Below are 13187 nucleotides of genomic sequence, written 5' to 3' on the forward strand. Positions count from 1 at the left end.
CACAACTCCATTGCTAATAATGAATGGCCGATCATCGTGTGATATTTCATTCGTTAACCCTTTCCACCACAGCCTTACCCTTCCCTTCAAATCCCTCTTAATTTAAAATTAACTTTTGATGATATCTGTCTAGTGCTTGCTTAGTATATAGTTTCTCGAAACATCCAATCCCTTTGCACGCAAAGTTTGCAATGAAATTGAATTTCGTACAGAAAAGTAAAGAAAACTAAGTGATATAAAGCCCAGTCGTTGTAGACAGACTTGCATGGTAAATAACGTATGAACTTTAATAATGCACACATTCTGTATAAATGAAAGTCACGTCATGTAGATTGCCTGATATATATGTTATAGAACAATCATTGTACTTGCCCCATTTCTGAGGCAATGGCTATCCTTCAACATTAGACATGAAACACCTTCTCCCCCACCCTTTCCCCTCCCCCACCCCTACACACCTCTGTCTCTGAGGCTGATTTTTGTTTTCGTTTACCTGATTACAGGGACGTAGCCAGGGGGGAGCAGGGGGAGCGACCGCTCCCCCCCCTTTCAGTGTCGATTTTTTTTTTAAACTGTCGATTTTTAGCATGGTATTTTGTCAGTGCTCTTTTGATCTTGAATACTCGTCAGCTCCGTTAACTCGATTATAATCGTAGTAACATTCACGCCTACTGATTCAACTACTTACTTAGTTTGGCAGATGCAATTAGCTAAATTTAGCTTATAGCCAATTACAAGCCTACAGTTGGCCACTGTGTAATAAAATACATATTGCCTACCTAACCGCACTCTTTGGAATGTCACGAACTGTATGCACAACAACGTCGACAACGTTCGTTCTATGAGTCGTCCTAAGGTGTTGCACGAACAGCATGTTATGAAGCTAAGCTAGCAATCGTACGTGATACGCACTTCCTGTAATAATTATTACACTGCTAATACACTGCGATAACGATATTTGTTTTTAGGCCACTGCATATCTGGCAATATTACAAAATATGAAAGTTTATATTGTCCATCAGTTAAGTTCGTCAAATGTATTAAAGTCCACCCATTGGACAATAAACAAGAATCATCCTACTGGAAAAATTGTAAAAGAGCACTATGTTTGTCTTTCTGATATATTATGTAAAAGAACATGTAAAAGAATTCAAACAGGAAACAAAATCTGCTGATTATGATATCATATGATCAGGGGCGTAGCCAGTATGTAGCACTGTAGGCCCGGGCCTACATTTTTTTTGGCCAAGTTATCTTTTTTTTAAAAACACCCACAATTCAAATCGATAAGCTTGCTGGACGAGTTTAAGAGTCTATAGACAGGAAAAACTATTGAAATGAACGTAGCAAGAATATGGCTAAATTAGGTGACCTATTCTTCTGTCATCTAGGCTGTCATTTCTATCGCGTGCCGTTTCATTCAACACTCTACCCGCCGAAAAAGACTAGGATCCGATGTTGTCAGTTTTTTAACATGTAGTTAAGAACCCGTTTACGCAGATAATATTTCAGTTGAGAAAACAGTTGAGAAATTTGCATCAGATTGCAATCGTCGGATACCCCTCGCCTTCTCTTATTAGGCTAACTTAAACATTTAATAGCTACAGTTGTATCAAAGACAATTACTGGCTATAGTTATATCAAAGACATTTCAGGCCTATCTTTGTATCTGTAAGTATCAAAAGTTAAAACGTAAGACTACTCTGTACGTGTACCTTGCTAATTTTAAATACATTATGTAGTATTGAATTAGACATTTAATAGCTACAGTTGTATCAAAAACAATTACTGGCTATAGTGGTATCAAAGACATTTCAGGCCTATCTTTGTATCTATAAGTATCAGAAGTTGAAACGTAAGACTACTCTGTACATGTACCTTGCTAATTTTAAATACATTATGCAGTATTGAATTACGTACTATTTTAACTCATTTGTTTTTTGGGTTTAAACGTGATATTGAATGAGGTGTCTCAAGTTAGCAAGAGGCCAGGGAACCAGAATGAACACTCGGGAAGGGCCGTTTCCGGCCATCTGGGGGGTTTGTAAAACCAAAAATTTTCTTGTACGCTCCGCGCCAACCGATGGTGGCGCTCCGCTCAGATAGTCGTGCCTACAACTTTGGAAATCCATATCAATCGCAAAAAGTGCTCCCCCCCCCTTTCAAATTCCTGGCTACGTCGCTGCCTGATTATAGTTACCCACTAATAATTAAAAGTTATTTAACAAGAACATGTATTGGAGAGTCAGTACCCAATACTCGACCCAAGTCACGACCTGACGCACTGTGGAATCAGTACTTAACACTCTACCCAAGTCACGACTTGGCGCACTGTGGAGTCAGTACCCAAAACTCTAGCCAAGTCAAGACTTGGCGCACTATGGAGTCAGTACCCAACACTCTACCCAAGTCACGACCTGGCGCACTGTGAAGTCAGTACCCAAAACTCTAGCCAAGTCAAGACCTGCCGCACTATGGAGTCAGTACCCAACACTCTACCCAAGTCACGACCTGCCGCACTCTTGAGTCAGTACCCAACACTCTACCCAAGTCACGACCTGGCGCACTGTAGAGTCAGTACCCAACACTCTACCCAAGTCAAGACCTGGCGCACTATGGAGTCAGTACCCAACACTCTACCCAAGTCACGACCTGCCGCACTATGGAGTCAGTACCCAACACTCGACCCAAGTCACGACCTGGCGCACTGTAGAGTCAGTACCCAACACTCTACCCAAGTCAAGACCTGGCGCACTATGGAGTCAGTACCCAACACTCTAGCCAAGTCACGACCTGGCGCACTGTGGAGTCAGTACCCAACACTCTAGCCAAGTCAAGACCTGCCGCACTATGGAGTCAGTACCCAACACTCTACCCAAGTCACGACCTGCCGCACTATGGAGTCAGTACCCAACACTCTACCCAAGTCACGACCTGCCGCACTATGGAGTCAGTACCCAACACTCGACCCAAGTCACGACCTGGCGCACTGTAGAGTCAGTACCCAACACTCTACCCAAGTCAAGACCTGGCGCACTATGGAGTCAGTACCCAACACTCTAGCCAAGTCACGACCTGGCGCACTGTGGAGTCAGTACCCAACACTCTAGCCAAGTCACGACCTGCCGCACTATGGAGTCAGTACCCAACACTCTACCCAAGTCACGACCTGCCGCACTATGGAGTCAGTACCCAACACTCTACCCAAGTCACGACCTCACGCATTGGCCGCAATGTTATAACCCAAAACCTATGTTGACATTATAAATTGAAGGTGAATTGGTGAGATTCATGTTAATATTTCCGTCTTTTCTCCTCTCAAACCATCGTCTCTGCTACTATATCATTTACCTCCTTTTCCCTGTCTCGAAGTTGCATCTCTATGCGTCCTAGCAGGTACTCCTGGTATGGTTACAACTTCCTAGTAGTACTCTCTTTCACAGTTCGCTGTATTTAGATAACCTTTATGACAGTTTGGTTTCCTCGTTTGATGACACCGTATTTCAACACCAATGGTGTTACTAAAACAAACAACATCATACCACACAACCTTATGATTATGAATCACGATGAAACATGCCCTGCAGAGGTACGTATAGTCACGTTCAAGTAATTATACTTATTATGTACGATTATGGTAAGGATGACGAAAGAGAGAAAATAGGAACTGGAGCTGGGAAGGGGTAAAACTCTCAAGATATTCTCCCAATATCAATAATAGTATCATAATTCCAATTAAATACCAAACGGTGACGTACATATAAATGTAAATGATAGGATATATATATATATATATATATATATATATATAATTGAAATTGTAGTGAGTTGGAATAATCAGAACAGTGAAAAAACTTCCAGCCTCCACCGGGATTCGAACCCGGGCCTCTCGCTTTATATGCGGACACCTTAACCACTAGGCTATATACGCCGATTGAACGTCCAGAGGTTCGAAACCGGTAAGGAATGTCGTAATTCCAATGTGGGCACCTGCCACCTGTATCGAAGTCGAACAACACTAGTTCTGTTTTGGTGACATATTTTGCCTAGAGAGCAATCATGATGCTAAATAACTCGAAATTTATTAGAATATTAATTTGCCTTTTTGCTCGTCAGTATACAGTTGTTGAGTTTAATTAGATCAACAGTATATATAGTCACAAATTGTTGTCGTCTGTTCAGAAGATGTCATTAACAGTATTAGTGTTTAACAGATGAACAGCAACTTTGAACAATGAATAACATTCTAAAAACTTCACCTCCCCCCTCCCCCCCCCCCCAATCCCTACCCGACAGATAATAAAAAAGTGGAATCTTACCTGCTACCGAAAGACAGATAACGTATGCGATAATTAGAAGTAGGGTTGATATTGCCTTCATGGTGACTGTGCAACGGCCTTATCCTTTTCTTCCTTTTTTTTTTACTCTCGGCACCTCCAAAATGTCCTCCAATAGCTTTTATCTCAAAATCCAAATTCGTTGCCTTGTATTTGATATAACAGTGTCCCGAAAAATCTCGTTAGAAAATTCCAATATCCAAAGATCCGATGACAGTTACTTTCCAAAAGAAGCCAATTTCAATTTCTGATAAAGATTGCATGCACGAACTTGACGGAATGACTTTAGATTCCACGGCCAACTTTCTGATCCAAAATAACCACTTAGAAAGAAAAAAAAAGCAGAAGTCACCAAGGGTTAACTGGTACTAAAAAATGAAGTTGCACACAATGAAAATTAAACCGAAAAAATACTCCCAATCAGATATATAGATATACTTTATTTCTTTTATTTTTCACCCAAAAATACCCCGCCTGTCTAATATGAAGGTTCTCCTCAAACTAATACCGACAAAAAGTCGTCAACACTTCGTTCTTTTTCTCTTTCTACTTTACAAATGATAAAAAAAAGCCAACGCATCTACTAATCTTACCAATCTGGAAGCCTACTACCTGTTCTACCGTGAATACGAGGCATCAATATGATATTTCCAGAAAACCTATCGCAGTCGACTCGCATGCACTACGCGGGAGAAATTATTGAACAACGATGACGTCACAGGAGAAAGCTCCGCCCCTTTAAAGGACAGAATGCTCGGGGACACATTGACATACATATAGATAGTCTGCTCTCGGTTGGACTTGGAAGAAAAAAATGTTATAAATAGGTCAGCAGAATCGAAAAGGTCAAACAATATGTTAGCATTTTTTTTTCCTCTGTGGGAAATAAAAACATATCTTTCTACGGTTTGAAAGATCACGTGGTTTATATTCTTGATTAATTCTACCTTTTAAAGAAATTTGAGCTTTTCGAAATATTCTTCATTTACATACAGTGCCTGTGTTTTACACTTGTCAACAGGGTGTAATATGTAACACGAACACATTCTCTTGGTGTTTGGTGTAGAGCCTAAGATACAGCGACATGGAGCCTTGTTTACGGAATAAAGAAATTAGTTTTGGACATCTATGTCATTGAAAGTTATATATAGGCAGATATAGGCCTATACAAATACAGACCAAACTGTATGTTGATATGTGATGGTCACTATAATAATTAGAATGATTACAAATCAGCCTAATTGATTGACTTCAGACTAAAGCAAAATTGGAATAGGTATCATAAATCGATACGTTAATAGGAATATAAGGGTTATAATTTTCTAGCCATACTAACATTAAGTCATTCACGAAAATGTGGGCGACAGAATTGACTGTCGCTGTCGCATTCACTGAATGTTATCACGAACTGAAGCAGTTGTGTTACGAAACAGATTAAGATCAAGCACAGCTGTCATCTTTAAGCAAAAATCTGTTTTAATCTCTTATAATCAAAGTAAAAAGAAAACGAAAATGGAGAACTATCCCCCATCAGGTGTTATATATAACTCAATCGAGATGACGTCATAGATCAACCACATAAGAGGATTCTGGATTCACTGGTATAAATATCTATTTGTCCTCTGATTTGCGTTAACTTGAGTTTGGACGACTTAGTATACATCTAAGAAAGCCTTCTTATATCGTGACACCTTAGTGAGTTTGGGATCATAGTGGTTTGGTAAATATAGTGAGTTGGGAACATAAGGGTTAAGTAAGCATAGTGAGTTAAGGAAAATAGTGGGTTTGTAAATATAGTGAGTTGGTGAACATAAGGGTGTGGAAGGATAGTGAGTTAGGGAACATAGGGATTTAGAAATAGTATTGAGTTAGAGATCATAGTGGTTTAGAAAGCATAGTGAGTTAGGGATCATAGTGGTTTAGAAAATATAGTGAGTTAGTGAAGGTAAGGGTTTAGAAAGCATAGTGAGTTAGGGATCATAGTGGGTTAGTAAATATAATGAGTTTGGGAACATAGGGATTTAGAAAAATATTGAGTTAAGAATCATAGTGGCTTAGAAAGCATAGTGAATTAGGGATCATAGTGGTTTAGAAAGAAAAGTAAGTTAGGAATTATAGTGGTTTAGTAAATACGTTATAGTGAGTTAGGGAATCCCTATATAGGGATCTTGGTGGTTAAATGAAACAGCGATTTGGTTCACCTGTGAGTAATAGGGACTATAATGGTATAGTATGCAGAGTGCTTTTGTGAATTAAGTGGTCTAGTGGATATTTTGGTTAGTAACTACATGGTTAGGTTTAATGATCAGAGGTAGTATGGTAAACACAGTTACCTATTGACCAAAGTTATTTAATATGTTATGCCTAGACGTTGAGTTAGTTTGCAGTACATTAGAATCCTGAGATAAATGTCTACTCACGTTTAACGTTTGTTATCAAGTCATTGATGGAAGTACTTGTTCAAGGGAAGACATGTGTTGCTGCCACGACAGATGCACTTACAATCAATGTTGAGAAAGAACATGCATAAGCCTTTAACAGTGACGGTAAAGGTGAAACGGCAGAGAATGAATATGAATCATCAGCACATAGGCACAGCTAGAGTTGTCTGTACGTTTGGAAAATAAGTATTTCGTTTGTTTTAAATGATAAATTTCGCAAAGACAAAAATAATACCTCTTCATATTTAGTAAATGAATGTACTATCTATATTATTATAGATAATCTGACGTTATTCACAATATTTTAATAAGGAAAATAAATATTTATGCAATCTACTGTATCTTATTACAGCCTATCTAAGCGATTACTGTTTAAAAGGATGAGATTATATGTAGATATAAGATTGCTGGGTGAGGCATTTTTTGAATTCCAGTTGAAACTAGAGAACTTTTAAAATATAATAATAAAATTGTTGCACAATACTATTATTTCACAGATTAAATTTCACAGATTTACTCGCAAATTGATTCAATAAAATAAAAAACAAAATATAACAGAACGATTGAATACAATTTATATAACTTATTCCTATAATTATTATTATCCATAAATCTATGCTAAGTTTAAACTTGTAACTTATTTCTACAATTAGTTTCCTCAATGATTGTATGCCCGTATTTGCTGTTCCATAAGTTTAAGTTTGTAACTTATTCTCCAATTATTACTAACAATAAATATTTGCCTAGTTTGCTAAATTTAAACTTGCTACTTATTCCTACAATACCGGAATTACTTCATTATTTATTGCCTACTATATTTAACAAATCTAATGGATACGAAATTTGATTATTATCAATATTACCATAACTATCAATGTTCGAGTTTGTGCTGACATTTGTACTACAAAATCATCATGTTTACCACTTCCTTTAATACTAAGGACTGTTGGGTATAAATAATACCTATAAATAACATTTTATCGTTAGTTGCAATATTTTGGCATGCAACGAGATTGAACAGTGGATAATAGTTGCTACGCTATGTGAAGCAAGTAAGGGACTGTGAAGCAGGATTTTGCTGCAGCAACAGTTTACGGGGTTCCCATTTGTTCCTTTATGTTATCTTCGCTACTTCAAATCCTTACGAAACATAAGGGACCAATTTTCCCTGTCTCCTCACAAACCATCTAAGGACTGTTGGGTATAAATAATACCTATGAATAACATTTTATCGTTAGTTGCAATATTTTGGCATGCAACGAGATTGAACAGTGGATAATAGTTGCTACGCTATGTGAAGCAAGTAAGGGACTGTGAAGCAGGATTTTGCTGCAGCAACAGTTTACGGGGTTCCCATTTGTTCCTTTTTGGTATCTTCGCTACTTCAAATCCTAACGAAACATAAGGGGCAATTTTTCCCTGTCTCCTCACAAACCATTCCTCCGTACAGTGTTCAGTTTTATTTGTAAATCAATCTTTCACTCTATAAATTAATAACATTTCTCCAAAGTTAATTTCTTGTTTGAATTTTGTCATTATCAATGTACTCAATAAACATGACTCTTTGCAGTCATTCCGTCTCAAAATGTTGGTTTCTATTAATGCTGCAGCAAAAAAATGATGCAGTCAATTGATATCGTCATGGATAATCAAACTACTTTAGTTTGGAGAATGAACAATGTATTTACGGTGATGATGTCGTTTTTATTTACTCCCTCCCTCCGTCCATCCAACCAAACCCCCGTTTAGTCGTCTATTTTTTTATTTTATTTTTTATTTTTCGTCGTTATGATACCAGTCCGACGCCTATTTGCTGGATTTATCTTTGTCACTGACTAACTTTTGCGCTTACCAAATAGAGGGCGCTTGACCTCAGAACTCCGAGCAAAACACATAATCTAAAAGTGGCTCTGTAGCAGTTGGTGACTGGACGGTTTGAAGACATAATTTCTCTTGACTTCAGTTACGCTTGAACATAATCTACTTTGCTAGTTGGTTACATAAATATCGCAAGATATGCATTAAAAAAAGGAATTTTCTTACTTTTCAGGACAGATTATCGACACCAAACCTATAGTAGGACTACCTTCCTACATTGAATGTATACGTCCTATAGTTAGTCAAGTATTAATGATATATCTTTAAGATTATAAACTTAATACAGCCTAGTCGTGACTTTCTGGACGAGAGAAAATAATCAGTCCTCAAACATGCTATTGTAGAAGTACTTTTGACATGACCCGCCGAGCCAAACCGATACAGCTAAAACAACGCAATGAACACAATAAGCTCCTCACAGAAAACAAAGGCACAATCACAAACAATCTCAACGTCCCCACATTACGTGCACCATCCATGGTCAAAAAATCCTCCGAAACTACGTGTGGCCGGCCCACCCAATGATGCTGATGACCGCATCTAACCCCCCCCCCTCCCCCCCTCCAGAAATACATAGGACAGTGACGTAAAAATCCACATGAAAGCTCTTTCATAATACGTACGAAGCTGACAAATTGCGAGGCTATCCTGTTTTGTCTGTCATTTCACAACACAAAACATATGGTACAATTGTCAAGACCTTTAGCAAATTATGAAGATGTCAGACATCAGTTATACATGATTGAAACAATAATGCCAACCGTATCCTACCCTACCCCCTCACCCCCCCCCCCATTTTTCAACGATGAACCGATCTACCCACCCAACAACCTTCTCGTCCGCACACAACGCGTTGAATAATTTAAAAACAATGTAAATACTCAATTTTCGCCATATTTATAATCATCCAATTAAATTGTGGTAATTCCTTTGTAAGAGTCATTAATTCCCATATGTTCTTTGCCAGCTCGTTATACAAACACAAACTCCTCGGTCCAATGTCCGAGATACCAGTACTGTGTTAATTACTTTGTTAGTTCAATCTTGACTATACGTTAATTAATAATTTTTTTTCGTTAATCAGTGAAGAGCGTCTGCTCATTTTTACTTGTTCTTTCTTCATGTTTGCTTCAATAACATCCAAATTAAGTAGATTTCAAGCAGTGAATCTCCTCTAGAGACATGACCAAGTTCTTTTGTAAAGGTCATTCCGTACAGAATTTCGAAACTTAAAATTTTTAAATGCCATCAGGAGGAAGGTATCAAAATCACGATATTTCAGCAGCTAACGATGGCTTTATAATCTATTCCATGAGTTATTAAAATTGGCATACGAAGATAGCAATCCCTAAGATAAACTGAAGAGCCCTCTAATTCGTTTAATTTAATCGTCTACAGTAACACTGACATATCCATTGATCCGTGGTAAACATACATAAATAATATCGAGACGGAAAATATTTAGCTTTCTGCTTAAACAAGACGGCATCATACAGTATAGGCTTATCATTCTTTTGACGGGAAGTTAATAGAGGGCGCAACTTCAATTTAATAACTTTGCTGGTATTAAACCAAGCACAAAGTGACGAGTATATATACATGTATATGTGTGTGTATACATATATATATATATATATATATATATATATATATATATATATAAATACACTAAACTAGATTCACCAACTGAGTATGGGTTGTACCTGAAATGTGTTGTATGGTAACGGTTACGTAACTTTGATTACGTCATTCTATAGCAACCTTTTTAAAATTAATGTAAATTCACAGAAATAGTAGACCATTCAGTAAACAGATAAAGTTAACTAAGCACATGTTATCGCATTTTCACACAATACGACTAATTTCATTACTAACGTCACCCGTGATCGAAGCAGAAACTAGCATGTTTGCCAAGTTCCGACAGCAAATTTCACGAAAAGGGTTATATTCCCCTGTATTATTGACTTATAATATGTCCTTGAAATATTATACATTTAGAACATTACCTTAACACTCTATTTATTTATATTAACCACGGGAGCTGCTTGTTGTATTTAACTAAAACTTCTTGAAAAGAAAAGACTTTTGTATGATTAAATCTATTAATGATGATAACTTGAAGCACGGCTTTTAAATTATAAAATGAGTTAGAACGAAAACTATTTCAAGTCTCAAGATGATGTCACTAACACCGCGGTTGATGCCCGAAATAAGTGAAATTACACCAAATATGAAAGCTCCTGTTGCTACCTAGTGTAACCAGGGAGTTGTTATCCATAACAACTCCCTGGTGTAACATAACCTGCAAGTATACAGGCAATATACATTAAAATGGGTGACGAAGTCGAAGACTTGTAAACAAATATAATATAGATTTGGTAAACAGGACATTTGTCCTTGATCCAATTTTGATATCTTGTTGAGTCGCTGAGGTATACAATTTTGAAATTCATTTCCTTTATTTGCATAAGTACCACGCGTTGCGTAATAATTTGAAATGGACAACACATTACACAGTATTTTTTTTTGTGTCTTATTTTTTCAATGCTGATCCAATTAGAAACCTTCTACCAATTAAAGTGACTGTTTAATTGTTATGACGTTTTTTCGCCATGCATATCGCATTACGAGGTAACATCGCTTCACAATTGGATTCATGTAGAGCGTTTTTTCAACTACAGTAATCATTTTACCTATAAAAAAGAATAATAAAAATAGTTGTTATTGTAATCCATATGTAATCCATATTATCTAGGAGTGTTATCTCAGTGGTTAACGCCGGTGCCTTCCAATCATAAGGTCCCGAGTTTGAGTCACTCCAAGATTAATGTATATATGTCCAGTTACAGAGTTGTTGACAATTGCAACAATTCATAATCATGGACGTTAAATATGAATGTAAGAGACTGAGGATCGGTCAGCTTGCTGCTTTGATAAGCCAATGATGGTTTCTTCGCGAGTTCCTGCTTGCAGGAGGATCTAAAATACACACATACATACATACATGTTTGTCAGGACTTCGTTACCCTTTTAACCAATTCTAACGATGTATCGAATGAACTGCATCATCTCCTATGTAAATATTATTCCTCCCTTTGTCCCTCCCATCCAGCTTTCCTAGCTCACCCTCCCATTCCCGATTCAATATAATCATTATACTATAGTTGGATTCTTGAAATCTTGATGAAGTTGCAGACGAAGTCATATAATTATCAAATACCACTTCCAAGTATATAGCTACAGTTAACAGTACGCTGTACAGCCTGAATGTGTTCTGGATATATATGGATATACATATATATATATATATTTGTGTGTATATTAAAATAATAAGAAGAGCCCCAGAAACTACAGCATAACTGTACTAGGGAGAAAACAAGCACGTTTGATTGAGGTGAACATACAGGTATATTTCATTATGGCGTATTAGATGTCTTGGTCTATCTTCGCTCCAGTACCTCACCATAAATAATAAAATATGTCGTCTGGCAGACTATGTTTTGTGCGAACAACATGTACGTCAAACAAGGTGAATTTTTACAGATATTCCATAAAACTGGGGGGGGGGGGGGAAATCGATATGTAAGTTAGTCAAACTCACGTATTCCCTTCCGGAAGTAAAGCATTGTATTTCGTGGTTGAACCCTTACTATAAAGTTGCCAATACAAAAAAAAAATGGAAAACCTTCAGTAACATAAATATATTTAGATTTACAATATTACGAGTCAAGTTTGTACTTAATTGTTAATAGTTAAAGTCAGTCATAGTATACTTTATATCAGTTAGGTAGTTCCAGATGTAGAGTAATACTGTATAGGGCTATGATATCCTATACATGAGAATATTAGACAATATAAATCACGGCTGTTGATTTGTTTTCTCCAAGAATGACTTCCGTGGCTATTCCCTGCTCTAAACTTACAACAACTCCATAAGCAAAGAGATATCTCTTTAGTGGGTGATAGCATTATTTATAATGATTTTAATCCGTTTATCATACAGGATGTACATTTTAAGAACTTTCACCCAAGACAGATCTTGGGCACAATAACTATACAGTTTGATCCACTCTCAACCCGAGTTCCCTTACATCGAGACTGTTACCGTATGGTCATGACGATGTTACGTCAAATGAATATCTTGAGTCCTTGGCAATGGAATAGACGCTGCGCATGATCAGATTAATGGTTGGTGAGCAATCTACTGTGTATCTGAGCTGAGCGATCAAAGAACAGATACTGCGGTACTATCTATACGCATCCGCCTACATATGGCATATATGTTGTCCTATACTGGGTAACTGTGTGGAGCCCGATATGGACGAACGAGATTGCCCGTCCACCCATGGAAGTATGCTACCATATATAGTGTTCCTGAGTAACTGTTCTTGGTTTCGACGAGGCGAGACATGAAAATACAGTACAGAAACTTGGTTCATCGACAATCATTATGCTTTTTTTGCTGACCCTTTAGCAAATCTATGATATCTGTGGGTAGAAGGTTGTCTCAGTGCTATTTACGAACCACGCC

At 37.3% G+C, this 13187-nt stretch overlaps 1 long non-coding RNA gene across 2 annotated transcripts in view; it reads right to left on the minus strand.

The window, feature by feature from the left end:
* LOC139969799 (uncharacterized) overlaps positions 1-5036 on the minus strand; it is a 209906-nt gene extending 204870 nt beyond the window's left edge. The window contains exons 1-2 of one of the 2 annotated variants that reach the window (XR_011793805.1): positions 4931-5036; positions 4320-4660 (exon numbers count right to left, since the gene is read on the minus strand). This is a non-coding gene — a long non-coding RNA (uncharacterized lncRNA). The other variant, XR_011793804.1, reaches the window with a different exon arrangement.
* Positions 5037-13187: the final 8151 nt, after the last annotated feature.

The sequence above is a fragment of the Apostichopus japonicus genome, chromosome 7 (assembly GCF_037975245.1).
Source record: "Apostichopus japonicus isolate 1M-3 chromosome 7, ASM3797524v1, whole genome shotgun sequence".
Classification (NCBI taxonomy): Eukaryota; Metazoa; Echinodermata; class Holothuroidea; order Aspidochirotida; family Stichopodidae; genus Apostichopus; species Apostichopus japonicus.